The following is a 26,102-nucleotide window of genomic DNA, read 5'->3' as shown; positions in this document are numbered from 1 at the left end:
CTTTGGTCATAGCTGGTGAGGTCAGGTGGACACCTTATCCCAGCTTGGCCAGAGTCTCGCCTGAGCTTTTTCAGACTGGAAATGAGAAAGCTCTATGTCAGCTGCCCTTTGGAGCCGGAAACTGCTCATACAATCAGAGTTCAGGGCAGGGCGTTTCCAGCAGGAAGGGATTCAGTATGGAGGTTTATAAAACCAGTGGAAGAGATGAGGGAGCCTGGCCAACTCGGGCCTCCAGGAATGGCTCCCAGAATAATACAGAACTGACCCACTAGGGCATGACCACCTCTGAGGTGGGAGGAAAGACACCCCAGAGCTGCAATCCAGGGTCCAGGAAGTCCATCAAGACACTGGGGCCGCCACCACCCCACATCATGGTGCTCCTCAGCACCCAGGAAGTTGGAGATGAGTAGTGGACCGAAGCTGCTGAAAAATCTCATGTTCCCATGACAGAAACAGCCCAAAGGCAGTGGCAAGGTGGCCTCTGCCTCACCTCTGCCTCCAACTCTCGTGCAAACAGACTGAATTGGTAGAGACCCTTTCCAACCAGAATCCTCCATGTTATCCTATGACATCATCTTAAAAATAGCTCATGGTTATTGAGCACTTTCTATGTGGCAGGTGCTGGCTAAGCTCCTAACACATATGATCTACTTTGAATGAAAGATGTCCCTCAGACCCTGACACATCTCAGACCCTGACTCTGCACCTTTCAGTCCAAATGCCCACCACCCTTGACACGGGATTAAGTATCCCAGGCCTAATTATGAGGAAAGTGGCTATGATTGCACCAGCTTTGGTCAAGTGGCCACTTGTGGTCCAGTTAGCTGTGGCCCGAGGGAGAAAGAGGTCACGTAATACAATTATGGGACCCAGGATCAGTGCTTTAGGAGAGTTGAGAAAACTGGAGAAGTCAAAAAACAAAAAAAAAGGCAACATGAGTTGGCAGGTCTCCTAAAATATGCACCTCCCCTTCCATCAGCTGACAAGTGCCAGGGAAGCCAAGCCATGGCCCCAGCAGCAATCTCTGCAGAATGGAGAGGAAGTCGGGACCCAGTAGGCCACAGTGTCTGGGAGCTCTGGTCTAACCTGGAGCCACAGCCCAGAAGGAGACTTTGGTCTGAGCCAGGTAGGAAGTAAGGAAAGGCCCTGGGTTGCAGGTGTGAGCCATTTATAGGCATGGTCGGGACCATCCCTGGAGAGGAGCACCCTGCGGGTCAGGGTAGGCTCCAGGTCCAGCAAGGAGTGGGGGGATACGGACAAGAGACCTGGTAGAAATGAGGCCCACAGTGGGGGTGAAAGAATAGGTAGAGCACCCATCCATCGATCCATCCATCCACCCATCCATCCATCCACCCATCCATCCATCCACCCATCCACCCATCCATCCATCCACCCACCCATCCATCCATCCACCCATCCACCCATCCATCCATCCACCCACCGATCCACCCATCCATCCATCCACCCATCCATCCATCCACCCATCCATCCATCCACCCATCCACCCATCCATCCACCCACCCATCCATCCATCCACCCACCCATCCATCCATCCACCCATCCACCCATCCATCCATCCACCCACCAATCCACCCATCCATCCATCCACCCATCCACCCATCCATCCATCCACCCATCCACCAACCCATCCATCCATCCATCCACCCAGCCATCCATCCACCCAGCCATCCATCCATCCATCCATTCACCCATCCACCCATCCATCCATCCACCCATCCACCAACCCATCCATCCATCCATCCACCCAGCCATCCATCCACCCAGCCATCCATCCATCCATCCATCCACCCACCCAACCATCCACCCACCCACTGATCCACCCATCCACCCATCCATCCACCCATCTACCCATTTATGCATCCATTCATCCACCCACCCATACATCTACCCATGCATCCAACCACCCATCCATCCATCCACCCATCCATCCTTCCACCCTTTCATCCATTTATCCATCCACCCACCCATCAATCCAGCCATCCATCCATCCACCCATCCATCCATTCACAGACTTAACTAAATATTTTATGTATGAGTCCCAGCTCTACCAGCTACTAGCTGTGTAACTTCGAAGAAGTGACTTCACATCCTTGAGCTTGTTTCCTCATCTGTAAAATGCATGGGTGTGAAAGCTGCCCCCTCATGAAGTGCTTGTGGGGATTAAATGAGAAAAAGCACATTACACTGCATGTTTAGCACAGGGCAGGCACATCATAAGCCAACAATAAATGACAGCTATTTTCATTAAGAAAAAGGAGAGAGATGGGGAGAAGAAAAATTAGGAGCTACTATGGACTGAGTCCTCTCTGGAGAGACAGGGGGACTCCTCCCTCCAGGGCTAACCCTAACTCAGAAGCCTATCTGTGATACCCTTGGCTCTGGACGGGGGTCGGCCAGGCCTCTCAGATTACTGACTCCTGCAAAAATGGGTGCAGGAGCAGTGATGTCGCTGTCCTGGCTCAGGCCCCTGTTTCTATAACCTCAGCCATTTCTGTCCCAGCCTCTCCTTGGCCAATGCCTTGTCCTCCTCCCGTCTCCAGGACATACATGGGCTCATAGTTCTAGTGCACCAGTCCCCAGGAGCAAGACATTCAAGGAGGCTCCTCAGTCAGGAATCGCTGTGGCAAGAAACAGACACCTACTCAAACTCACCAGGGCAAAAAGGGGGCTTCGTGATAAGAGGTCTGATGGAAGATAGTCAAGTCTCTCTCCCTCTATCTTTCTCCCTCTCTCTCTTTCTATCTCCATTCCCTTCCTCCCCCCTCCACTTCCTTGCTCAAGGCAGGATATGGCCACCCCCATCTTGGTTCAGGTCTCCCCAGCTTCAGGGCCCATGTCAGTGAAAATGTCCCAATTCCAAACCATCCACCCACTCCTTCAGCAGAGAGAGCTGGATGGTGAAGTTCTCAGAGAACAGGTATATCTGACGAATTGCTCTAGACCTACACTTCTGAAAATGCCCTGTGGATCTTGTTCAAATGAAGGCTGGAGTCCAGTTGTCTGGGACAGACTTGGATGTCTGCACTGCCCATAGCTCGCAGGGCCTACCGGGCTTTTGGCACGCTGCCAGCACAGCAAGTGGCCCGGCTGTGGTGGGATGGTGCCGGGAGCGGGGGTCACTGAATGCAGCATGGGCCTCGGAACCCTCCTGCTCCATGCTCTGAAGGTACAAGCCCCACTCACCCCATTCAAGAGCATCATAGAAATGAACCCTCCCTTGAGCCCTTAATTCTCCATCTGAAATGTTGATTAACTGAGCCTCCCACTTCACTCCCATATTTTTCTGTCTCATGTAGCCCCAGAATCTCTATGCTGGCAGGAATGCCCCAAGTCCCTCAGGATTCAAGTTCACTCAGGACCCCTCTGCTAGGACTGATGGGCAAGCCTCCCCAAGCAGTAGGATCAGGGACTCTGGAGTCCAGCTTCCTGGGTTCTGCTGCTTGCTCTGTGTCTTCTTTTCTCCCACACCTTTTTTTGAGATGGGGTCTCACTCTGTGGCCCAGGCTGGAGTGCAGTGGCACAATCAGAGCTCCCTGCAGCCTCGACCTCCTGGGCTCAGTGATCCTCCCACCTCAGACTCCCAAGTAGCTGGGACCACAGGTGCTCACCACCATACCTCGCTGTCTTCTTTAAGCTTCAGAATGGAGAGACTAAGACCCACCTCAGAGGAGGGTTATAGGGACTTGATGAGATTGTCCATGCCAGGCACGCAGTCTAGTTCAGCCAACGTTAGCTATTACTGTGGAGGGAAGGTAAATAATGACTTGACCCCTCCCCAATATGCCAAGGGTGAAACTAGCCCAGGCACAGAGGAATCAGGAAACAAAGGTGGTCAAACACTCAGCTTTAAGTGCAAAGGTGTTGGTCCCAGTCTAAGACCCAAAACATCTGGAAGTTTCCCCTCCACTACCTCTCAAATTAGGCCAAAGATTCCGCAGGCTGGGAGGGAACTGGGGAGGGACTACCAGACAGAGATGGAGTCCACTGCGGAGGCCTCCCCGGTTCTGCCAGAACATGCAGGTTCAGTTGCCAGTCCCAGGCAGCCGTGGGGAATGGACCCACCGTCTCTGCCTACATGAGTCCAGTACAGAGCCTAGAGAGGTGCTTTTCTAGATGTCTAGCTTAGTGGCTTCAAAATGACACTTGCCTTAGCATCCAGGTGACTCCCACTGGCCATCTTGCATGAGTCAGGACCATCTGTGTCCTGAGAACTTGCTCAGTTCCCATTCTCCCCACCCCATGCAGCTAAGCCCTCTTTCAGTGAATCAGGAAATCAGGACTCTGCCCCAAACACTCAGAGGAAAGGAGGTGCTATGGCAGGGAACCCCTGACCCTAGTCAAGTGCAACTAGACTAGAGATTTTCCTCTGAGCTGGGGAAACAGCGCCCATGCCATTATTTTATTCATTACTATTATTACTGTCATTAGTTCTGCTTCCGGGGCAGTCATTGCAGAACCCTGGTGGCTTGGAGGTGAGAGGACAAAATATTTCTGAAGCACACTCTGATATGGTTATTTTTTTGTTCTGTAGGTCTGGGAGAGTCCCATCCCATAATGGCGCCCTTTCTTTTGACCTTGGTCATCTCACCTTGCTCAAGGAACAGGGGTCTGAGACCTGTGGAGATGGCTCCCACCTCCCACAGATCCCCCATCCCCTCCTAGGTCTGGGACCTGCCCTCTCCCCAGCCATCCCCAGTGACAAGAGCCTCCTGTCACTCATGGAGTTGCCCAGACAGGAGACAGGGACTAAGAATAGGGGGCAAATTCTAAGGCCCCTCTACCATCTTAATTTAAGCAGATGGCCTTGGACCATTCACAAGCCTCAGTTTACTCCCCTGTGCATTGGGAGTGCCCATTTTGACTGTAACAGGGAGCTCACATGAGAATTTTTAAAATGACATGTGAAAGCATGTGTTAAGTGTGAGGCATTGGGCTGATTGTGAGAGTCCTTCACTCTTCAGTCAGTTCTCCCCTCTCTCCCTTCCTACCACCCTGCCACCCAGGTCCATCTGGAGCAAGCCAAGGAGCAGCAGGAGGTCAGGGCTGGAGTGCCCCAGGGGCTGCAGGCCCCTATTCCAAGAACCAGGCTGGGCCAGGGTACACGGCTCCCTTGGAGCCTTGATGGCACTTCCTTGGGAAACAGAAGCTGAGTGTTTAAGAAGCATCTGTCATTATGGAAACAAAGTTGCCAGGCCATTTTTTCTTTTACTATTTTTACTGCGGTTTCATTATCTTATGCAAATCAGGCCGCTGATGAAGCCTTTCTGCAGGGTGGCCCATGCTGGGACCAGCTCTACCAAGGGGATTTATTGCCTGCCTCGGCCTCCAGAAAGGATCTGAGATGAGGAGGCCCCACGGAGAGGACTTCCGGAGCAGCCACCGTACCTGCAACACCCAGCTTCCCTCCAGACAAGCCTCTAGCTCCTGCCTCCATCCCAGGAGTGCCCTGGCCCATTATCTGCAAAGGCCTGAATGTCAGCCCAGCTTGGCTCAGGCCTCTGTCCCTGATTCCCCAATAGCCGGAGCCCCTTGAAGACTAAGTTGCCAGTACCCAACAGGATACAAGGGAAAAGATGGGAAGCAAAATATGTTAGTAACTTAATTTGCATCATGCCCATAGTGCTAGGAGAAAAGTATGATATTATCCCCTTAGTTTGAGATCCCCTGGAAGAGGCCCCTGAGACAAGGGCTTGAATACAAGGTGAAGATAGGGGAATAGGGATGTGAGATGCCAAAGGGAAGCCAGCTTATGAAGGGTACAACATCAAGCTAGCCAACCCTGTAGGCAGCTGGCACTTAACTCCATGAAGAACTCTGGGAGCCAGCATAGAACACGCAACTCAAGAATCTCCCACTAAAGGAGCGAGGGAGCTGGGGTATATATATATCAAGTATATACTAAGTCCTATCAATCTTTGGTTTAGGGCTGGTCCCCCAGAGACTGCCAATCCCAGGTACTTCTCGCATGCCACAAGGGGGCAAGGTGGACTCTAGGCCAGGACAAAGCCTCAGGCAGAGCATTGGCCGTGTTGGCAGTGGGAAGTTGGGCAGCTTGCACAAAAGGGGTAAGGGCAAGACACTGACAGCATCTGCTACTGCCCCATGTCACAGATGAAGAAATTAAGGCTCAGAGAGGCCAAATAACTTGCCCAAGGTCCAGGGAGTATGTGGCAGGGTAGAGTCTAACCCAGGGCTCTCTGCCTCCCGGGTTCTAAAAGCCAACAGTGCCTCACTGGACCTTGGGCAAGCTCAGGCTCCCAGGGTCCCTGCCCAGATCCCTACCTGACCCCAGACCCCCTACACTCCTTCCTGCAGCTCTGGCCTCGCTGACAGCCCCTACAATCTCTTCCTGCTCCAGACTGCCTCCCAGATCATCTCCTCCCAGTGTGAAGTGTGTTGGCAAAGCACACCCTCTTCCCGGTGAGTTCAGCAGCTCGCAGATGTCGAGAGGTTTTTCTTCAGGAGGGCATAGGCCTCTGTTCTGTCTGTCTAGCCCAAAGACTTACTTGCAGTTTGCTGTGAGGACCAGTTTCCCCTCTTTCCCCCTAATTCAACCTCAGATCACTAAGAATTCTCTAAACTCCAATAACACATCCTCTGGGACAGAGCCAGGCATTTCATGAGAGCCTTCTAAGCACTGTGCCCTGTGCAGGCGCTCTCCTCTCTGTAGGGAGATTTAATCCAGCGCCATATTTCCCAGGAGCTGGATGGTGGTAAAATTAAAGATGTGGAAAACCTGAAGCTTCCGAGCTCCACTTGCCTACAGGTAATGATGAGGCCACAACAGTCACCACAACCCAAATATCACTGGTTCTGTGTCCTCTTACATAATCCAGACTCCTCCAGTCCCAGTGAAGTCCAAGGGACAGGACTCTTCTGCACTCAGAATCATCCTCCCATCTGAGACCGAAGGTTTCAGAGCTCTTAGTGCTCAGCTCTTTTCCAGGAGAAGTTGTTATCAATAATAATAATAATAATATCAATAACAATAATGGGCTGGGTGCAGTGGCTCATGCCTGTATTCCTAATACTTTAGGAGGCCAAGGTGAATGGGTTGCTTGTGTCCAGGAGTTCGAGACCAGACTGGGCAACATGGTGAAACCCCATCTCTATAATAATAAAATAATAATATGAATAATGCTAATAACAACAGGATGCAGCTAACTGAGTGACAATTCTAGGCCTGGCACTGTGCTTGGCTCTGAGCATGCCCAACTCACAGGATTCTCAGCATAAGCCTATACGCTAGAGATGCCATCCCCATATTACAGATGTGAAAAACCAAGGCTGAAAGAAGTGGAATTACCCGCCCACAATCACCCAGTAAGCAACAAAATGAGGGCTCCAGTCTGGGACCTCTGTTTCGTAGATGTAGGAAATGAACAAATGAATGAGTGAATCAGAAAACAGTCAATATCAATGCTGTTTACAGACACTGGGGAACTTCTATGCTTATGGAAAACAAACATCCAAACTTGATTGGGCCAAAACTGAGAATTACTAATTATAGTCAGTCACAGGAACGACCTACCATTTATGCCTAATTGCAGCGCAGTCCAATAACAATTATGCACATCAATAAATGTGTCGGATTAACTTGGTTGTGAGTTTCATTTGATCCCAGCCCTAAACTCTGCTTGTGGTTGCTCAGACCCGGGACGCTATGGCCACGCTACCTGGTCCCCCTGGTCACTTCCGGCTCAGTGCGGAGGACCACTGGTACCGGAAGGGAAGTGGAACATGGGAGAGGAAGGAAATGTTTTCTCCTCCTTCCTCTGCTGCAGCGTGTCTGCACTGGCAGGCTCAGGGAAAGCAGTTTGGCAGGGGGTCTTTGCAGAGTGTGTGGAACATCACAAGCCTCCCCTCCCTTCCTCAGTGCCAAAGGCAGCTTCCTAATTAGAACATCCATAACCCTCAGCATCTGCTCCAAGAGAATTCAGCTGCTCTAAGATGGAGAAGTCCATTAACTTTATTGCACAAAACGTCAGACGTGTTTTTAGACAGAGGATCGCTGCCAAGTGAGATAAACTGCCTGGACCTGCCAGAGGGATGGGCCAGAACTTCCTTCAGTCCCCAGCTGTGTCCCCTCCTCTCTCTGTCCAATGCCCTGGGTGGTACTGTGTCACCCTGGGAGGCTGGAGCCAGGGAAACGGTGTCTTTCAAATGCAGGTGCAGCCTAAGCACCCAGCCTTCATGGGGCAAACCTGCAGCCTGGGGGATGCCCAGCACCAGACGGGCACCATCTGACTCCCAGAATGCATCGGGACTCCCATCCCATAGCCTGGCAACTCATTCCTACATCAGCAGGAGTTGGGAGAGCTGGTGTCTTTAGAAGCAGTAGAGCATGGTGGCTAAGATGGAATTTCATCTTTATCGCTTAGGAGTCGCTGTCTGACCTTGCAAAAGTGCCTTAACATCCTGGGCGACTCCATAAAATGGGCTGAGTACCCCCCACCTGTAGGAGGATGAAATGAGAAGATGCCTGGAATTTATAGTGCAGTGCCTGATGCATAGTGAGGGCTCCGTAAATGAGAGCACCCTGCCCAAGTCTCCAGTGTGGAAATGGAGGGGGAACAAAAATCCACCAGTGTGGGGGTGAGAGTAAACACCAGTTCGGATTCAAACAGCCCCAGGTTTTAACCTTAGCTCTACCATGTGACTTAACTCCCTAGGCCTTCGGTTTCCTCATCTGGAAAATGGGGTTGATATTCACTGTCCTCTTTTCCTCACAGGAGAATCAAGAAGACGTAGAAGGCTGTGGGGCCACTAAGGGATGTTCTGACATGCAGCGTTATGGCTCCCGTTACTGTGGCAGTCAACCTCACGTCTAGTGTTCCCTGGACACACCAATCCCAAGGCTGGCTGCTGGCTAGGCCTCCCTCAACTCCCTATCCTGGAACTCATCTCTGCCCGAGCACCTCTGCCACAGCCCTCCCACCTCCTCCTGGGTGGCCCAACTCCCTGTGGGGAGCAGCCCCAGACATCCCAGCCCTGATGGATGTCTCACCATGCGGGCCTCCCAGGCCTCTATTCTCAGATTCAGATCCCTTCTTAATATGAATAATTAGAAGAAAGAATCAGAGAGGGAGGCAGCAGCCATAGCAGTCGACCCCAGTGATTTCCCAGCCTCGGGGAGAGCCCAATTCTGCTCCAATCCAGTTGCTGTAAATTCCCATCAAGCTAAGAAAATATAGTGCGATTTAGAAACACTGATACGGCAATAAAACACAGATCTCCAGCAAATGGAATTCGGCAACATCTAAAAATGGAGCCATACATTACTCGGCCTGAAAACTCCCTCTGGGGACATGATGCTGGGAGAAGTTAGGGCAGCTTTATGTTCAAGTTGATCTTTCCTTTCCAGATGAAGGCAGGGGCACCCACAGCAGGGCCTTTGGTAGCCCTCTCAGGCCTCCCTCCATGGCCCAGAGAAGGGTCTGAGGAGGGCTCCCAAGTCAGAGAGGACCCATGGTCTGCCCTCCATCCTCCAGGGGCTGTTGTGGGGAGGGAGAGGATCTTCCTGTGCACCGTTTAGTCCTCATATGTGGCCTTTGAGGGACATGTGGTTGTTTCCATTGATCAGAGGAGAATACTGATAAACAGAATGAGATTTGTTCAAGGTCACTCATGGGGAAGCGGTAAAAGCTGGATTTGGACTCATGCTTGTCTGTCTCTTTCTAGTCTACATGCCGTCTTATGCCCGGCTTAGGACTCAGCCCTTGACTTTGCAAAAGCTACAACTAAGCCAAACAAGGTTGCTCTCTGCCTTCTGGGCAGGCAGCCTGATCCCTGGAGTGGGGACAAGACCATAGTCCACAAAGGGTTTCACCACTGCTTCCTGGGACCATTCTCCTGTTCCTGTAGCTCCACTCTATAACCCTGAAACAGGAAGAGGTCCCCTGATGCAGTCTCCTGCCTCCTCAACAGAAAGCAGGGCGTAGGGGGTCCTCGTGGGAAGGATGGAGCTGGAGAGCAGGAGGGCTTTGGATGAGTGGAGGGCAGACCCACGCGCCCATTCAACCTAACATCTCTACTTCTCCCTGGAGAGGATGGGGATGGGGCTCCATTCTCTCTCTGTCCTGGTACATACCTTCCTCCCTCCTCATCAGCATGTCAGGCTCCTTGCTAAACCCACCTGGCCAGGCTCCTTCCTGAACCCATCTGGCCAGGTTCCTTTCTGAACTCCCCTGGCCAGTCTCCTTGCTGAACCCATTCTATCCCATTCTTGCTCATGCATGCACCCACATGGGGACACACACACCCCACCCAATACTCATTTCAACCTCTATGCATTTGCTTAGCCAGTCCCTCCTCCAGACTGTGAGCCCCACAGGAGCAGAAAGTGGTGTGCTTGTAGCTCATGACTGACTCCCACCTACTGGACTAAGCACAACTCAGGGATTGACTCCACTGACATTTGGAACACACTGGGGACCGCTTTCACATGCTCCTGTGTATCCTACCAAGCTCTGGCACCAGGAGCCCAATAAGGGCAGAAAACCCAAGGTGGCCTCTTTGGACTTTCTGTGTTAAGAATTACAGCTCAGGACCCAGGCCTGACTTCCAGCTCTGCCACCTGCTAGTTGTCTGACTTGTGGAAGTTACTTAATCCCTCTAAGCCTCAGTTTCCTCATCTGTAAAATGCAGTTAATAGGAGGTCCTGCCTGGAAGGCTGCTGCAAGGATCTAGTGAGATGATACATGGAAAGCACACAGCACAATACTTGGCACATAGTAAATGATCAATGAACAGCAATTGCATTAGTTAGCATAGGGCAGGCTATGCTGTGACAATGAGCCCCAGTGTCTTGGTGGCTTAACACAGCGATCTTTATTTCTCATACACCTTGATTCCTCCATGGGTCAGCTGTCCTCCATTGTGAAAATCAGTGATTTAGGCTACTTTGATCTTGTGATTCCATCATCTTAACACGAGGCCGTCTCATAATTGCCTCAGCTGAGGAACAAACGGGCTGGAGAATGATATCAGTGCTTTTCGCTGCCTTAGCCTAGAAGCGACATACATTCCTTCCAGCCACATTTCAGAGGCCAGGGCTAGACATGTGACTCCACTTAGTTGAAAGTGGAAGTAGGAGTACATCCTCCCCGTGCCCAGGAGGGAGAAGACAGCCAGATCCTGTGATAAGGAAGCACCAGTGATGTCTTCCTCCATACCTGTGGTTACTGGCCCTTTTCTGTACCCATGTCCACTTCGTTTTCCTGGACCCAGAGCCAACTCACACCCTGCTGGCAATTTTCCTATTTCCTCCTTCATTTCTGTCATGTCTCCTCCCAAAGAGCAGCAGAGGAAACGCAGGCCCCCGCTGCCCTTCAGCTGAAGCCCAGCAGTGGCCCAGGGGAAATAGCTCCTTACAGAAGACGGGCTGTTTCCGAAGCCCTCCCCTACCCTCCTCCAGCCCCTTTCCTCTGACTGAAGGACCGTCATCAACTCGGTGGCAACCCAGAATTCAGGCCTCCAGCATCTGATTGCAATTGTGCCTCTGTCAGGGATAAATGTCTGTTGTCTTAAGGAGGATCTGCGTTGATGGAGGTGTCAGCACAGGCAGTGGTGGTGGAACCGGGCTCCCTGTGAGATGTAATTTGTGGGCAAGTCATGTATGTCCAGCTCCTGCCAGAACTCGGGCCCCTGAAGGTGGGGTAGGGAAGACTGGGTGTGTGGGGGACAGATAGGTGCAGCTGCGTGGGGTGAAGGGCAGAGAACCAGAAGCCAGAAAGTGGAACCATCAGCCCAGAGGGGAAACTGTAGAGGACGCTGGGCAGTTGGGCAGGAGATAATGAGGTTCCCTGAAAGTGGAGTCTGGGAGGACTAACAGGCACAGGAACAAGAACGTGGGGCCAGCAGGAGCTTTGGAAATTAGATTTGAACCCTGGCTCTGCCACTCAACAGCTGTGTGACCTTGGATTCATTGCTCAACCTCTCTGAGCTTCATCAGTAAAGAAGTGCTCAGAAGCCCTGCCCTGTGAACTTATAAAAATGCAGTGAGGTGGATCTGAAATGTTCTTCCCCTTGAGGTTTGGCCCCCAGTGGGAATGCCTGGTGGAGGAAGGCAGAGGCCCATTCTGGAGATGCTGAGCCACTGTAGTGGACAAAGGAGATTCCCCACCCAGACCCCTTTGATTGCATGGTGCACTTGTCTTTCCACTGCTGGGAATGTTGGCTGTTCATGGCTCCCAGTTGTCCCCTTCTCAGGCACCTTCTTACCCATGAGGTTAAGTCTTCCACCACCCAGAGCAGCACACAGCCTGTGACCTATGATGTGGCCAGATAAAGGCCGCCCCCTTTCCTTAAGATGGGACCAACTCTGTGATGCTTTGCCTGAAGCTACCGCCTGCCCAGATGAGACCTCATCCTTGCTCACTCAACTCTCGCCCCAGCCTTATCCTGATCCCTCACTCTCCTTCTGAAAGCAACACATCCCTTCAATACATTTTGGGCGCCTAAGTCCCCTTCTCAGTCTCTGCTCTAGAGAACCTAAGACAGACACCAAGCAGGGTTCCAAGAAACGGAGTCTAAGGTTTAGGGGTAGCCCTGGAACCAGGCCATGACCTGGGGCTGGCCCAGGCTGAGTAGGCAGAGAGGCCTCACACCTAGACACTGAGCTTCTAGCCCTTGGGTGAACTTTGAACCCCTGCCTTGTGGGGAATGGCCCTGAGCTACTGTGAGTCAGGAGGGGCATTTGGTACCAGCTTCAGGGAGAGAGGTGCTGAGCAGAGAGGAGGAAATTCACAACTCTTTTTCTGTTTATTGCTTTATTCATTGAAGTCTTATCCCCATGTACTTAAACAGGATTTGAGGAGCTTAAAACTAAATGCATTTAAAAGGGAATGATTGTAAAAGCAAAACAGTGCAAAAACCATGTCAAACGAGTGAAATATTTTTATTTCCTCAGAGGCTAGCTGGGATAATAAAGGCAGAGCTTCTTACGTAGACCACCAGGAAAGAGCGTTGTCTGAAACAGGGTCCCTGAAGAGTCAACAGATCCCCACGATTCACTGGGAGCTTCTCCTGGAGTTAAAGGTCCCTCTAGGATACCCTCCCTGTCTACTCCCAGAACTATGTCCCCTGCCAGAGAATACGGGTACTACCCCGTGGCACTTTGCAGGGCCCTGGGAAGTCCCTTCTCTTTCTGAGCACTCAGAGCACTCCCTCTGCTCAGTGAAGGGGCTGAGTCTGAAGATCCCTGGAGCACTTTCCACCTCATATGTTCAAGGACTGCCTAAGAAAATTGACACTCAGCAGCTCCCAGGGCCTCAGGCAGGTGGAATGGGAATCCACATCCCTAGGCCCCAGCTGGGAGATGCAGGCACTAGGAGAGTCGGGAGGTGATGCGCAAGGGCAAGGAGTGTGGGTGCAGGCTCCGTCTGGCCCAGGGATGAGGGAAGCACAGGGGAGAGGGATCCAGGCCAGAGGACAGAGGGGCAGCCTGCAAGCTCAGAAGAGGACCAGAATAACCAATGAGCCCATATCCCACCGGGAACGTTCACCCTGAGCTGGTGTTAGAGGTAAGAGAAAGGAGCAGGAGCAGAGGAACCACCCTGTCTTGGGCTGAGGGGGCCTGGGGCCAGGAAGTTTTGGGCTCTGGAGCTTGGTGTCCTCAGGATCTCAGGTGACTGTCTGTTACTGGTCCCTTACTAAGAGGCAGGTACTGCGCTAAGCATCTGAGGTGCATTCTCCCATCTAATCCCCCCAACACCCTTTAACATAGATTCCATCATTTGCTTCATTTTAAAGTGAAGCAAGGGTTAAGATCCCGGCCCAAGGTCACCCAGCTGGTAGGAGACAGATCAGTCTACACCCTGGGTTACCTCTGATGTCAAGCCAGCACAGCTTGGCACCCTGTTTCAGCACCTCCCTCAGGGAGACTCATGGTGTTCCCAGTCCTTAGAGGTCCTTAAGAAAGTCAAGCCCTGCTTTATTAATGTCTCATTAATCTTAGATACCACATTTGTATTCTAATAAGAGCCTTCTGGAGCTAGGCCCTTTATCCTAAGGGCACTAATGGGGAAATGTAAGCACCGCATCAGGACTGGGATAGGGGAGGCTTTGGCAAGGTATGCCCTTTCAGTATCCATGGATGCCACCTGTTGTCAGCAGGGACCCCTAGCTGCTCTAGAACCCAGCCCTACCCCATCTCAAGATGCCCTGAGTATTTGCATCTCCCAGGACTCATGAGGCTGTCTCCAGGTCTGAGGGCGGCCGTCAGCGTTGGCAGCAAGCGCTCCTGTTGGCACAGGGGAAACATAAGCTGCATCTGCCACTTAAAAAGCATTTCTGAGAAGTGCAGAGGCGGCAAGAGTGTGCAGAATTGTCGGCGTGTGGGGATTAGCAGGCCGGCACGTTTCCTCCTGCAGGCAGCCCTGCTCCGCAGCGCTCAGAGACATAAGGCATTTCAGGAGAAGGATCGTCCAGGCACGGAGCAGCCATTAAAAGGAAACCCAGGGAAGGCCATGGGAAAAGAGTGGCTGCTTTCTAGGAATTATAGGCTCCACACAAAAGGAGCAGGGTCCCTGAGGACCCAGAGTGACTAGTGCCCAGCTTGGGCTAGGGCTTGCCATCAGCAGCCAACTGCTCTAGTGGCATTTCGAGAGCCCCAGAGAAATTCTGCAGTTACCTCCACACCAGCTTGTGAGGCTGATACTGCCATGATCCCCCTTCTACAGCTAGGGAAACTGAGGCTTAAATGAAAAGAAATCATTAAGAGTGTGGTTAGAACATGAGCGCTGGACCACACTGGTTCAAATCCCAGTTCTACCACCTTCTGGCTGTGTGTCCTTGGGTAATTCCCTTGGCCTCTCCGACCCTCAATTTTCTCACCTATAATGTGAGAGAAATAATAGTACTTCTCCCAGAGGTAACTATGGGAATTAGAAGAAAAATGAAGCTAAAGTGTCAGACTCATAATAAATCCTCAATAAACAGTAGCTTTGATTATTATTAGATTATTCAGGTCAATTCAGTTCAATATGTATTGACTACTTGGTTGAATTTATTAAAGTATATTGTCAAAACAAGCCGGTTCTTCTCTCCCAGTTGATGACAATGTCGAACTCTGCCCTCTTCAGCCGGTTGTTCTGCCATTGGGTGGTTGCAGCTATTGGAACATATAAAACACGGGGAATGACCCAGCAATGCCATTATGGGGTATATACCCAGGAGAATATAAATCATTCCACCATAAAGACATAAAGACACACCCATGTGAATCTTCATCACAGCACTATTCATAATAGCAAAAACATGGAATCAACCTAGGTAATCCATGGGGTTGTGTCCTAAAGCAGCTAGGGGTTCCTGCTGACAGGTGGCATCCATGGATACCGAAAGTCCTCACCTTGCCAAAGTCATAGGAGACGATGCTTCTCCTGAAATGCCTTATGTCCTGAGCACCACAGAGCAGGGCTGCCTGCAGGAGGAAATGTGCCAGCCTGCTAATCCCCACACGCTGACAATTCTGTGCACTCTTATCACCTCTGCACTTCTCGGAAATGCCCATCAGTGACAGACTGGATAAAGAAAATGTGGTACATATACACCATGGAATACTATGCAGCCATAAAAAGCGGAGCAAGATCATGTCCTCTGCAGGGACATGGATGGAGCTGGAGGTCATTATCCTCAGCAGACTAATACAGGAACAGAAAACCAAACATCGCATGTTCTCACTTACAAGTGGGAGCTAAATGATGAGAACTCATGAGCACAAAGAAGGGAACAACAGACACTGGGGCCTACTTGAGGGTAAAGAGTGGGAGGAGGGAGAGGAACAGAAACGATAACTATTGGGTACTAAGCTTAGTACCTGGGTGATGAAATGATCTGTACAACAAATCCCCCAAGACATGAGTTTACCTGTATAACAAATCTGCACATGCACCCTGAATATAAGTTAGAAACAAATAAATACATATAAATAAACGCAGGCAAGCTGAGCCACCCCAAAGGCACCTGCCCTCTTGCTCCATCCTTGGAAGAGGGATTGAGAGTTATCACACACGAGGCTCTGCCTGTGCTGGCTATAGGGAGGTCTAAGTGGGAGAGGTCCCAAGGACTGAGGAAGCGGGAGGCTAGAAGACCAGATGTTGAAGGGGGACTTGGAGGAGCGAGAAGCTGGAGGTGAGTGGTGCGGGTCGGAGTTTGGAAGTCAGCCTCAGGAGCTGAGAGATGGGAGGTGAGCATCAGGAATATGGCATCAGAGAGGAGACTCAAGGTGTCAAAGATGAGCGTGAACCCTGAGTCACACTCTGCAGGTGAGAGTTGGAAGTTAGAGCCTAGATGGGACTCCTGGAGGTCAGCTGTTGGAGGAGAGGCTTGGCAGGTCAGAGTCAGAGGGAAGACGGTAGTGAGAAGCTGGGTGTGTTTCTCAGGAGGTGTGTTAGTTTCCTATTGCTGTTGTAACGGATTATCACAAATTTAGTGGCTTTAAAATAACACACAGTTTAACGACTTGGGATGTATTCCTTCCTCTAAAAAAAAAAAAAGAAACACAAATTGATCTTATAATTCTGGAAACCAAAAGTCCAAAATCAGCTTCATGGGGCTAAAGTCAAGGTGCTGGCATTCTGTATCTATTTCTGTCCCTCCTCTTCGCTTTTCTTCCCTTCCCCCTTCCCTTCCCTCCCCTTCTCTTTCCTTCCTCTTCCTTTCCCTCCCTCCCCTTCCCTTCTCCAGGATGATCCTGTGGTGTCCCTGGTGGATCCAGGCAGTGGTGGGGCTGAACTGTTTGGCTTTGAATCAGTCCAGCCCCTGGAGAACACCATTGTAAAAGCACATTTCCTGCCACCTGTTATTCATAAACTCAAGATACATTTATTGAGCGCTGAACACTGAGCTCGGTGAAAAGGATCCAGCAGTGAGCTAGACAGAGGTGGTCCTGCCTTGGGAGACTTTGCGATCTGGCAGGACGCTCCCAGACCTGTGCCAGTGTTTGCAGGTGCGGGCTCAAACTGGCTCGTAAGAGTCCATGGTTAATTTTTCAAGAATGTGCAAACCAGCTGTTAAACACAGCTAGACACAGCTATTATTAAAAATTAAATTATATTAACTTACAGTCAAATAAATTGTATTGAAACAAAGGTAATGAACACTCAAAACTCATCATGTCTTAATTATTGTGCTATATTTCGCACTCGTTGATGCTCCCGTACGTTATTTATGTCTACTGAATCTGTATGGTGGAAATACCACAATGGTGCACTGCTGTGTATCTCTTCCCAGCTCCACTCGGTGGCACCAACCTTGGTACTTTGAAATTGTTAGTATTTACACCATGGAGCCTAGCAAATGCTACACATCATGCTTTGTTTTAGAGAGATATATATTTTATTTATTTATTTATTTATTTATTTATTTATTTATTTATTTTTCAGATGGAGTCTTGCTCTGTCGCCCAGGTTGGAGTGCAATGGTGCAATCTCAGCTCACTGCAACCTCTGCCTCCCAGGTTCAAGCGTCTCTCCTGCCTCAGCCTCCCAAGTAGCTGGGATTACAGGCGCCTGCCACCACGCCTGGCTAATTTTTGTATTTTTAGTAGAGACGGGTTTTCACCATGTTGTCCAGGCTGGTCTCAAACTCCTGGCCTCAGGTGATCCACCCGCCTCAGCCTCCCAAAGTGCTGGTATTACAGGCATGAGCCACTGCGCCCAGCCACATCATGCTTTTTTTTTTTTTCTTTTTCTTTCTTTTTTTTTTTGAGAGCCAGTTACTAAAGATGTGTAGCATACTACTGCCTGTTCCCCACTGCATAGTCCAGGTCATCCTGAATCTTGATTGTCTTAGCTTTCAGCTGGAAGTTGTTTCAATGGAGTTGGAGTGGAAGGTGGGTCCTTGTCGGGGAACATTCAGAACCTCTTGTTCCTCCTCAGAGGCCTGTGGGTGAGTGTACAGGCATGCAGGCCCTCAGTTCTCTGTCTCCCAGGCAGGGGCCACTTCTCTGAGGTTCCAGCCTTACCTCCTCCAAATAAAATATAAGCCTGGCTGCTGCATCAGAAAACAGCTGTTCCCACAAAGCTTGCAGGGCTTAATTCCGATTATAGACACAGCTGGACCGCAGTTCACATGCCAACATGTAACTAACTTTCACTTTACTCACATTCTCAGGAAAATTGATGATTTTCTGCCGTTTTATTACACTTGATGATAATTTAAAAGGCAGGTTTAGTGCATCCATAAAACTGACTTTGCAACAAGCTTGTGATGTTACAAAAATATATTTGGCCGGGGCCTATTGTTTGGAGTTATAAAACAGAAACCAGGAAGGGCTTTCCAAAGGGGCTGTTCATACCAGCATCCTTTGCCTCCGAACCCCAGCCCATCATTGTCCCACTTCTGGGAGGTAGTGAGCTGGCCTGGGTCTTTTTCCTGCACATGCCCACCTCAGTCAGACTGAGTAGGATGATCTCTGCCTCCATCCCTGACAATGCTCACTAACCACTGACACTGGGAATCATCACCCAAGTTCTGGGGCAGGCATGCACCGAACACACTGCTGGGGCCCTCCAAGGGCAGTGCTGGCTTCCGAAAGGGAATTTATAGCCGGCTAATCAAAGCTTAATTACAGCAGCTCAGCGGGCTCCAGCAGGAACTCAGGCCGAAATGGTTTTGCTAGGAAACTTTTTATGAGCTTAAGCAGAAGCAGCAAATTAGCAGGAATGAGAAGAAAATCATCCTCCCTTAACCATGTCCCTGAGCTGGGAATCTGCAGCGTCACCTTGCAGAGTGCAGTTCTGGGTGGCCCAAGAGGTGAAGACGGGGGTGTGGGAGCAGCCTGGGTGTGGTCCCCTGTTGTCCATGGGCTGGAGCTGCATGACTTATGCTCCCTGAACCCCCCCCCCACCCCTCCTGCACACACTGCGGTGAGGATCAGGAGGCAGCCTCACATCTCTTCTCACCTCTCACCTCTTCATCTCCACTGCCCCCCGCATGGCTAAAGGACATCACACAACCTCGTGCAACCATGTGGTCTGGAGAGTCTCCTCATTCTTAGCCATCTACCTCATCTGAACTCTCAGTTCCTCCTGAGTGCATCTGATCCATAAACTCTTCCACCTCTCCTCTTCCATATTTTAAAATTTCTTTCCTCTTCACCAATCTGCATTCCGCCACTCAACTAACTCCTTATCTCTTGTTCAGCCAAGGACCTGCCTTCCAATTCCCCTCCCACTCCCCTGCAGAAAAACAGCCTCCAAGTATTATCAGGAACATCTCCAAATCCCACTCCTCTACACCTTTGCACCCACATTTTCCTGCATCCACATCCCACTTTTTTCCTCCCTCGCTTCTCTGAGGAAAAGCAACTTTGTAATCATTGAAAGGCACACAAAACCTGGGTTTGAATCTTGTCATTGCCACTAATTAAAATGTACTTTCTTAGGCAAATAATGTAGCCTCTCTGAACCTCAGCGTCCTTATCTGTAAAATGGAAATAAGAAAATCAGTAATATGAGGTGGCAGTAAGCCATTCCATTAGCTAATCTATGTGCCGTTAAACACCACACTTGCACATTGTAACACTCAAGAAATGATAGGTATTATATTTAATTGTAAAATGGACAGCAGAAATCCACAGAGTTTACAGCTGCCCCCTAAAAAGAGGATCTGGTTTCTAGAAAGATGAATGAGAGTTTTCAGATCCCTATGTCTATTATCAGTGGTCATACCCAAAAGGGACTGGCTCTGCATGAGGAGAGAGTCCAAGGGAGAGATTGCATGAGGCCAGCAAGGAAGAAGAAGAAATAGAAACTGGGGCCTTGGGACAGCAGGGAGCCTAGGGCTGGCCAGTGCAGGAGCTTCCTGCAGAGACTGGAAGACAGAGCAGAGCTCCCAGGGGTAGAGAGCAGGCACGGGGGTGTACAGGGCTGATTTCAATTGTCAGTGAAAGTAGGCTTCTGGAATTCATCATTTTATTCACAAATTAAGAAAGGACCAAAACATGCTTTGTGCTGTTCTAGCCCACGTAGATGCTTTCTTTCAACTTTATGAACTTCTCTAACAATGAATAAAACCACTCTGGCATGACAGGCGCCTGTATTATTCTGTGTGGATTCCTTATTCCTAATGTCATCAATTACAATAATCAGATCACTGTAACACCGGGTTGGAGCAGGGCCGTTGCTGAGGGGCAGGCAAGCGAGACCGCGGCTGTTCAGAACCGCTCGCTCGTGTTTCTAAGGCACTGAAAGACGACTGGAAAATGTGATTGCCCTTAAGTTTTAAATTACCTGCAATCATTAAAATAATCTAGTTCATATTCATAAAGCTGTGATTATATTTTACATACCCAGTAAACACTTTATGAGAAAAACCCACAATTCTGCAGTGAAATAGAGAGGCTAGATCTGATGGAGTCAAAATGCGAAGACGTGTTGGCGTGAAATCGGCCCAAAACACTGAGGTGGGGGTTGACCATTGACCATGGAACATGTTCCCTGCCTCTGTGGTGGGCGGTGGGCTGAGTTTTTGAAAGGTTATTAGACAGATGAGGAACAGAAGAGACAAGGGGGAAGGGAAAATAGCCCAATTCCAGTATTTCCAGAGTTTTCCGAGGCCCATAGGTATCTCTTGGCTACCTCCATCCATCCCACCGGACAACAGCGGTGAAAGGTCATGGTGCCCTAAACTCAGCACCATCATGTGCACCCTGGGACCCCTGGAGGAAGAATGCCTCTTACTGTTGTTTGATAGATGGGGAAATTGAGTCTCAGAGAGGTTAAGCGATTTTCCTAAGATCGCACAGTAAGTGGGGAAGTCAGACACCACCCCAAGGTCTGTGTGACTCCAAAGCCCACACCCCACATTTGTTGAGGCGTCTTGTCCAAGGACACATGGTAGTGAATGGCAGACTGGTGCTCTCCTGGCTGGGTAACATGTGGGGCCTCACCTCCCAGCCTCTTCCAGATCCAGGTGCTTCTTACTGTGCCTTTCAGTTACTTTTTACTGTGACATGATCCAGTCACCCCCAGCATTCAGTGGAGCGCCCCAGGTGAAGCATTGAGGGCAACGCCCACTGGACACCGCGTCTGAAGCAAAGCATTTTGCAAAAACCCGACTTGAAAAAATATATATATATCATCCATTTCCTTTTTTACCAAGATACATTTTTGACACCAATGAGGCTTGAGAAAGCCCAATATAACATCCCTCTCTTCCCACCAGAATCAGACAAATGGAGATCAAAACTCCAGCTTCGGTGCACAGGAGAACACAGAACCTCTTCCCCGGAACTACAGATCTGCCTCGCCCAGGCAGAGCCCACTCAGCTAGTGAAAAAAGATGCAGGGAACCTTTCTGCAGGCAGGCAGAACCTAGAGAGAGGAGGGTCGGGAGCTGAGCATGCTCAGTGCCTTCACCCGAACCCACCAATCAAAGGAGTTCCTCCTCTTCCCAAGGGGAGGCGGGGGTGAGCGAGTGAAGAGCTAGGTCTGGGAGATGTTTCAGTGGAAATGCTTCTCCCTGCAAACCAGAGCAGTGGTAAATGATCACTCCTCCTGCCCCACAAACAATAAAGACTCTTTAGATAAAGAGAGAAAATCATTTCTAATCCTTTGGCTCTTCACTCTTCCCTTTTTCGAGTTCCTTTGGCTGCCCTGCACATTTGATATGATTGCATCAGTCATTGGGCACTGATGCCATTCAGTGCCAGCTGTGGTGGGGATCTCCCAGGGCTGCTCTGTAACCATTGTGGCCATATCCACTGGGTGGGAGAGGTTCCATGGGGCAGGATCCCATCATTGAAGCACCCTCCACTCTTTACTGATGGGCTGAGGGCTGCTTCCAGATGGGTCATCACGAATAATTCTACAGCCACCATGGTGTACACATACCTTTTAGCCTGGCCTCAGCCATTCTTCCCCAGGTGTGCTGTCTACCCAGACTCCCACAAAGTCCTAGGATGACTGCGGTTGGGAAATATACAAAGGACCCAAGGAAATCCCATCCCCTTAAAGTTATAGAGACAGAGGTGATTTTTTCAGGTGTGCACTCTGAGGACCTTAGCAAATAGTAGGCATTTGTGGGAAGGGGCCAGGGCTCCACTGGGCATAAAATGGCCAGCACTTTAAGTAGCTTCTGTCTGCCCTACTGTAGTTCCAGAGCCACTCAGGGAATCTTCTCACTCATTAGGCATTGCTCCACATACCTGCAGCTTGCTGTGAGATCCAGGGACCCCGGAGTTGGCATCCCACAGCCCCAGAAGGTGGACAGGGCAAGTGACACCTGGTGCTATGGTTTGAATGATGATGTCCCCCCCAAAATTCATGTGTTGAAACGTAATCACCAGTGTGACAGTGTTAAGAGGTGGGGCCTTTAGGAAGATGAATAGGTCCTGAGGCCAGAGCCCTCACGAACGGGATTGAGTCCCTTACAGAAGACACGTCACTCAGCGTCTCTTGGCCTTCTGCCTTCCACAATGTGGACGTGAGAGCACAGTGCCATCTCCAGAGCAGAGAGCAGCCCTCCCCATTCAACAAGGCCGGCACCTCAGCGTCTCACTCTGGGACCCACGCAGACAGAGCACAGCCACCATCTGGATCATTGCTGGTCCCTGTGCAGAGGGAAGGAGAGCTTGGTGAATCGCTCCCTGGTTCTTAAAGATTAACCTACCACGTCCAGCCCTACTTCCCTGGCCAAAACAAGTCATGTGATCACCCCCACCTTCCGGGACTGAGCAAGTTCAAGACTACTCTGTGCCCAAGAGAACTGGAAAGATCTGGTGGGTAACACTGCCAGGCCACATATCCAGCCCCCCCACCCACCCTGCACCTGGCTCTGTATTGGTATTGAGCAGAGACATGAAGCCCAGACTGCTTTCTAGAACTGTGCTGTCCGATGCGGTAGCCAGCTGTGCCTGCTGAGCGCTTGAAATGTGGCTAGTGCAAATTTAAATGTGCTCTAAACATAAAATCACACACCCAATTTCAAAGACTTGGCATAACAAAAAGAATGTAAAATAGCTCGTTTATGCCTTTTCATTTTGATTACATATTGAGATGACATTTGGGATCTATGAGGTTAAGTAAAGTATGTTATTAAATTTAATCGTACCTGTTCCTTTTTTTTTTTTTTTTTTTTTTTGAGACAGAGTTTCGCTCTTATCACCCAGCCTGGAGTACAATGGCGCAATCTCGGCTCACTGCAACCTCTGCTACCTAGGTTCAAGCAATTCTTCTGCCTCAGCCACCCGAGTAGCTGGGATTACAGTTGCTGGCTACCACGCCTGGCTAATCTTTGTATTTTTAGTAAAGACTGGGTTTCACCATGTTGGCCAGACTAGTCTCGAACTCTTGACCTCAGGTGGTCCACCCACCTAGGCCTCCCAAAGTGCTGGGATTACAGGCGTGAGCCATCAAGCCTGGTCTATTCCCTTTTTTTGATGTGGCTACTAGAAAATTTTAAAATTGCATTTGGGGCTCACATTAGATTTCTATTAGACAGCGCTGTTCCAACACCTCTGATCCCGGCCAAGAGTGAGACAGAGCTTGCAAATGAAATCAAGTGGATCCAGCCGTGAGTCCAGCAGTCACTGGGGGTGGGAGTGGGGTCCTCTCAGACTCAGCATCTGCCCAGCCACAACTTTGACTCCTTGACAAAAACCTCGTGAGCCCTCCCTGAAGATGGAGCCACTGCCTCCACCCTGGGCTGGGACCTCACTTTCTGCTCTCCCTGGGGGCCCCCTTACTGCATGACACAGGCAAGCCATGGGGTATGGCAAGGAGCATCTCTGCCACAGTCTGATGCCCAAGGAACTGCAGCCAAGAAGGCGCAATCGCCTGCGGAGAAGTGTTAATAAATATTTACCGAGCCCTTTGACAGTGCCAAGAGAGACTACAAATCAGTCCCAGCAGGCGCCGAAACGAGTCTCCTGAGGCTGGCAGCCAGAGGCGCCACCACACAGGGCCGGAAGCCCACTGACTTCCGGCTGCTTGTACCTACCCTGAGTGGCCCAGGCAGCCCCGTTTACAGAAGCTGTGAAAGAGGACAATCTCTCACTATTGATTTTGTGCCTTTCCCTGCGACCGCCGCCCTGGGTAACTCACAACGTATGGATTTTTCTATAAACCCTAAATTAATATCTGCAGCAGGTGGGAATATACTGCTGCCCAATGCGGTGAAACCTCCTGGCCCCACTGGGCTGAAAATTGGAGGACACGCAGCCTGTGACTGTCCCTCCTGTGCCTGGGTCCACAGGCTGACCTCTGCTTTTAGCAGTCAGCAGGCTGGGGGCGTGGAGGCTGGCCTGCTGGGCTATGCATCCAACCCCCAGCGCCCAGCTGGGATTCTTGTGTTCTCTGTGTTTGAATGAGGCTGTGCATACAGGAGTTGTGAATGCAAGTCACCTCAGGGCCCTCCATTCATTAAGGAGAGACTCTCGGCGATGGCAAGGAAAGAGCGGGGACTTGGCATTTACTGAACTTCAGTTTACTCCCAGCTCCACCCCCAGCCTGCAGTGTGGCTTTGGAAAGTTACTTCATAACCTCTCTGTGCCTCTGTTTCCCATCAGTAAAATGGGAATGATATCATATTAACATGACAAGGTTGATGTCAGGATCATTTACTTGCACAGCAAATGCAAAACAAGATCATTTCACTTGAGTAAGAGCTACGAAAGAAATAAGCAAGGTGACTTTGGTAGACTCCTTGAGGTAGGGTGGTCAGAGGGGGTGTCCCTAAAGAGGTGACATTTGGGCATAGAGCTAAAGGGAGGGAAGGCACCAGCCACACCAAGAGCTGGGGAGAGGGAACAGCTAGTGCAAAAGCCCAGAGGAGGGTAAAAATAAAGGAAATTTGACTACGGAAATGTACACAGCATTTTCCCCTGCAGGGAGCAGAAGCCCAGGGGTGTGAAGTTCCCACTTTTGCTCTGAGGGGAGGGACACCTGCTAGGGCAGTGGGTAGAAGTGGGGGATGACAGAAGAGAGAGGGAGAGTCCAGTCTTACAGATCTCCAGCCCCCATCTTCTGGGTCCGGTCACAGACCGGCTGGGAGCCCTGTCTCCTGAGCAGGGAGACAGAGAAGCAAGGCACTGCCCTGGGGGTGGAGAGAGAGAGCTCAAGCCAAGTAAACGTTTGCTGCAAATGCTTCTAATCCTATTGCCTTTAATAAAACTGCTAATTGGGTTTGGAAGTCTCCTCAGAGCCTGGCTGAGCCAGTGGGTTGCTTAGCTCCTTTCCAATCCTTCCCCACCCGAGATATCTCCTCTGCTTCCATGAATTAATTCAACCCAATATTTCAGGGTATACAGAGGGAGGAGACTGTGTTATGCGTATCTATCTATCATTCATTCACTCACATTTATATTTAGTGAACATCTACTATGAACTAGATGTTGCCCAGGCTGCTGGGGATACAGCAGCAAATCAAAGAGACAAAACTCCCTGCTGTCGGGGAACTTCCGTGCTAGGAAGGAGCTAGGCCAACAGTGTGTAAACGGGGTGGTAAGTGCCTAGGGTGAAAACAACCAGGGCAACAGGATGGGAAATGGAGAGGAGGGTTGTAATTTTAGATCAGGTGGCTGGGAAAGGCTTTGTGGAGTTGGGGACATGTGGTGAAGAGCGGCATCCACCAAAGAAGATAGTGGGTGGACATCTGGGGAAAGGTCTTCCAGATAGAGGGGACAGCCAGTGCAAAGACCCTGACATAAGATTGAGCATGGCATGTTTGGGGAACAGCAAAGAGGCCAGTGTGGCTACAGCAGAGTGAGTCAGGGGAGAGAATTGGAAATGAAGCCAGAGAGGTGATGATATCTCACAAAAGCCCTTCTACCATACCTCAAGGTACATACCATCAGCCCCCTTTCACAGATGAGGCATGGGAGGATTGAGGGAAAGAAGTGCTTAGCCCACGCTCAGGTTGCAGTATGCTCAGAGTCTGGGTTTAAGCACTTGTCTCTATGAGCACGTCTCTATGACATCACTGGGTGTCATCAACAGGGAGGGACAAGAGCAGGGATGACTCCCTCACCACCCAGTGGCACCAAGTATCAGCCAGTTGATATTGTTCTAGTATCATCTTACTTCATAGAGGCAGAAAAGGATGAAGTCAATTGTCTGAGGCTATGCTGCCAGAGA

General features: G+C 50.3%; 1 protein-coding gene and 1 long non-coding RNA gene across 3 annotated transcripts in view; one reads left to right on the top strand and one right to left on the bottom strand.

Annotated features, from left to right (window-relative positions):
- MRPS15 (mitochondrial ribosomal protein S15) overlaps nucleotides 1–26,102 on the top strand; it is a 602,556-nt gene that overhangs the window by 261,360 nt on the left and 315,094 nt on the right. The window lies entirely within an intron of this gene.
- On the bottom strand, nucleotides 15,027–25,889 carry LOC126961245 (uncharacterized). The gene is made up of 4 exons (XR_007728234.1): nucleotides 25,817–25,889; nucleotides 22,175–22,579; nucleotides 21,397–21,489; nucleotides 15,027–15,133 (listed from the first exon to the last, which is right to left on the bottom strand). It is a non-coding gene; the product is annotated as an uncharacterized LOC126961245 (long non-coding RNA).

Source organism: Macaca thibetana, chromosome 1 (genome assembly GCF_024542745.1).
Source record: "Macaca thibetana thibetana isolate TM-01 chromosome 1, ASM2454274v1, whole genome shotgun sequence".
Taxonomy (NCBI): Eukaryota; Metazoa; Chordata; class Mammalia; order Primates; family Cercopithecidae; genus Macaca; species Macaca thibetana.
This window is presented reverse-complemented; position numbering and strand designations above follow the sequence as displayed.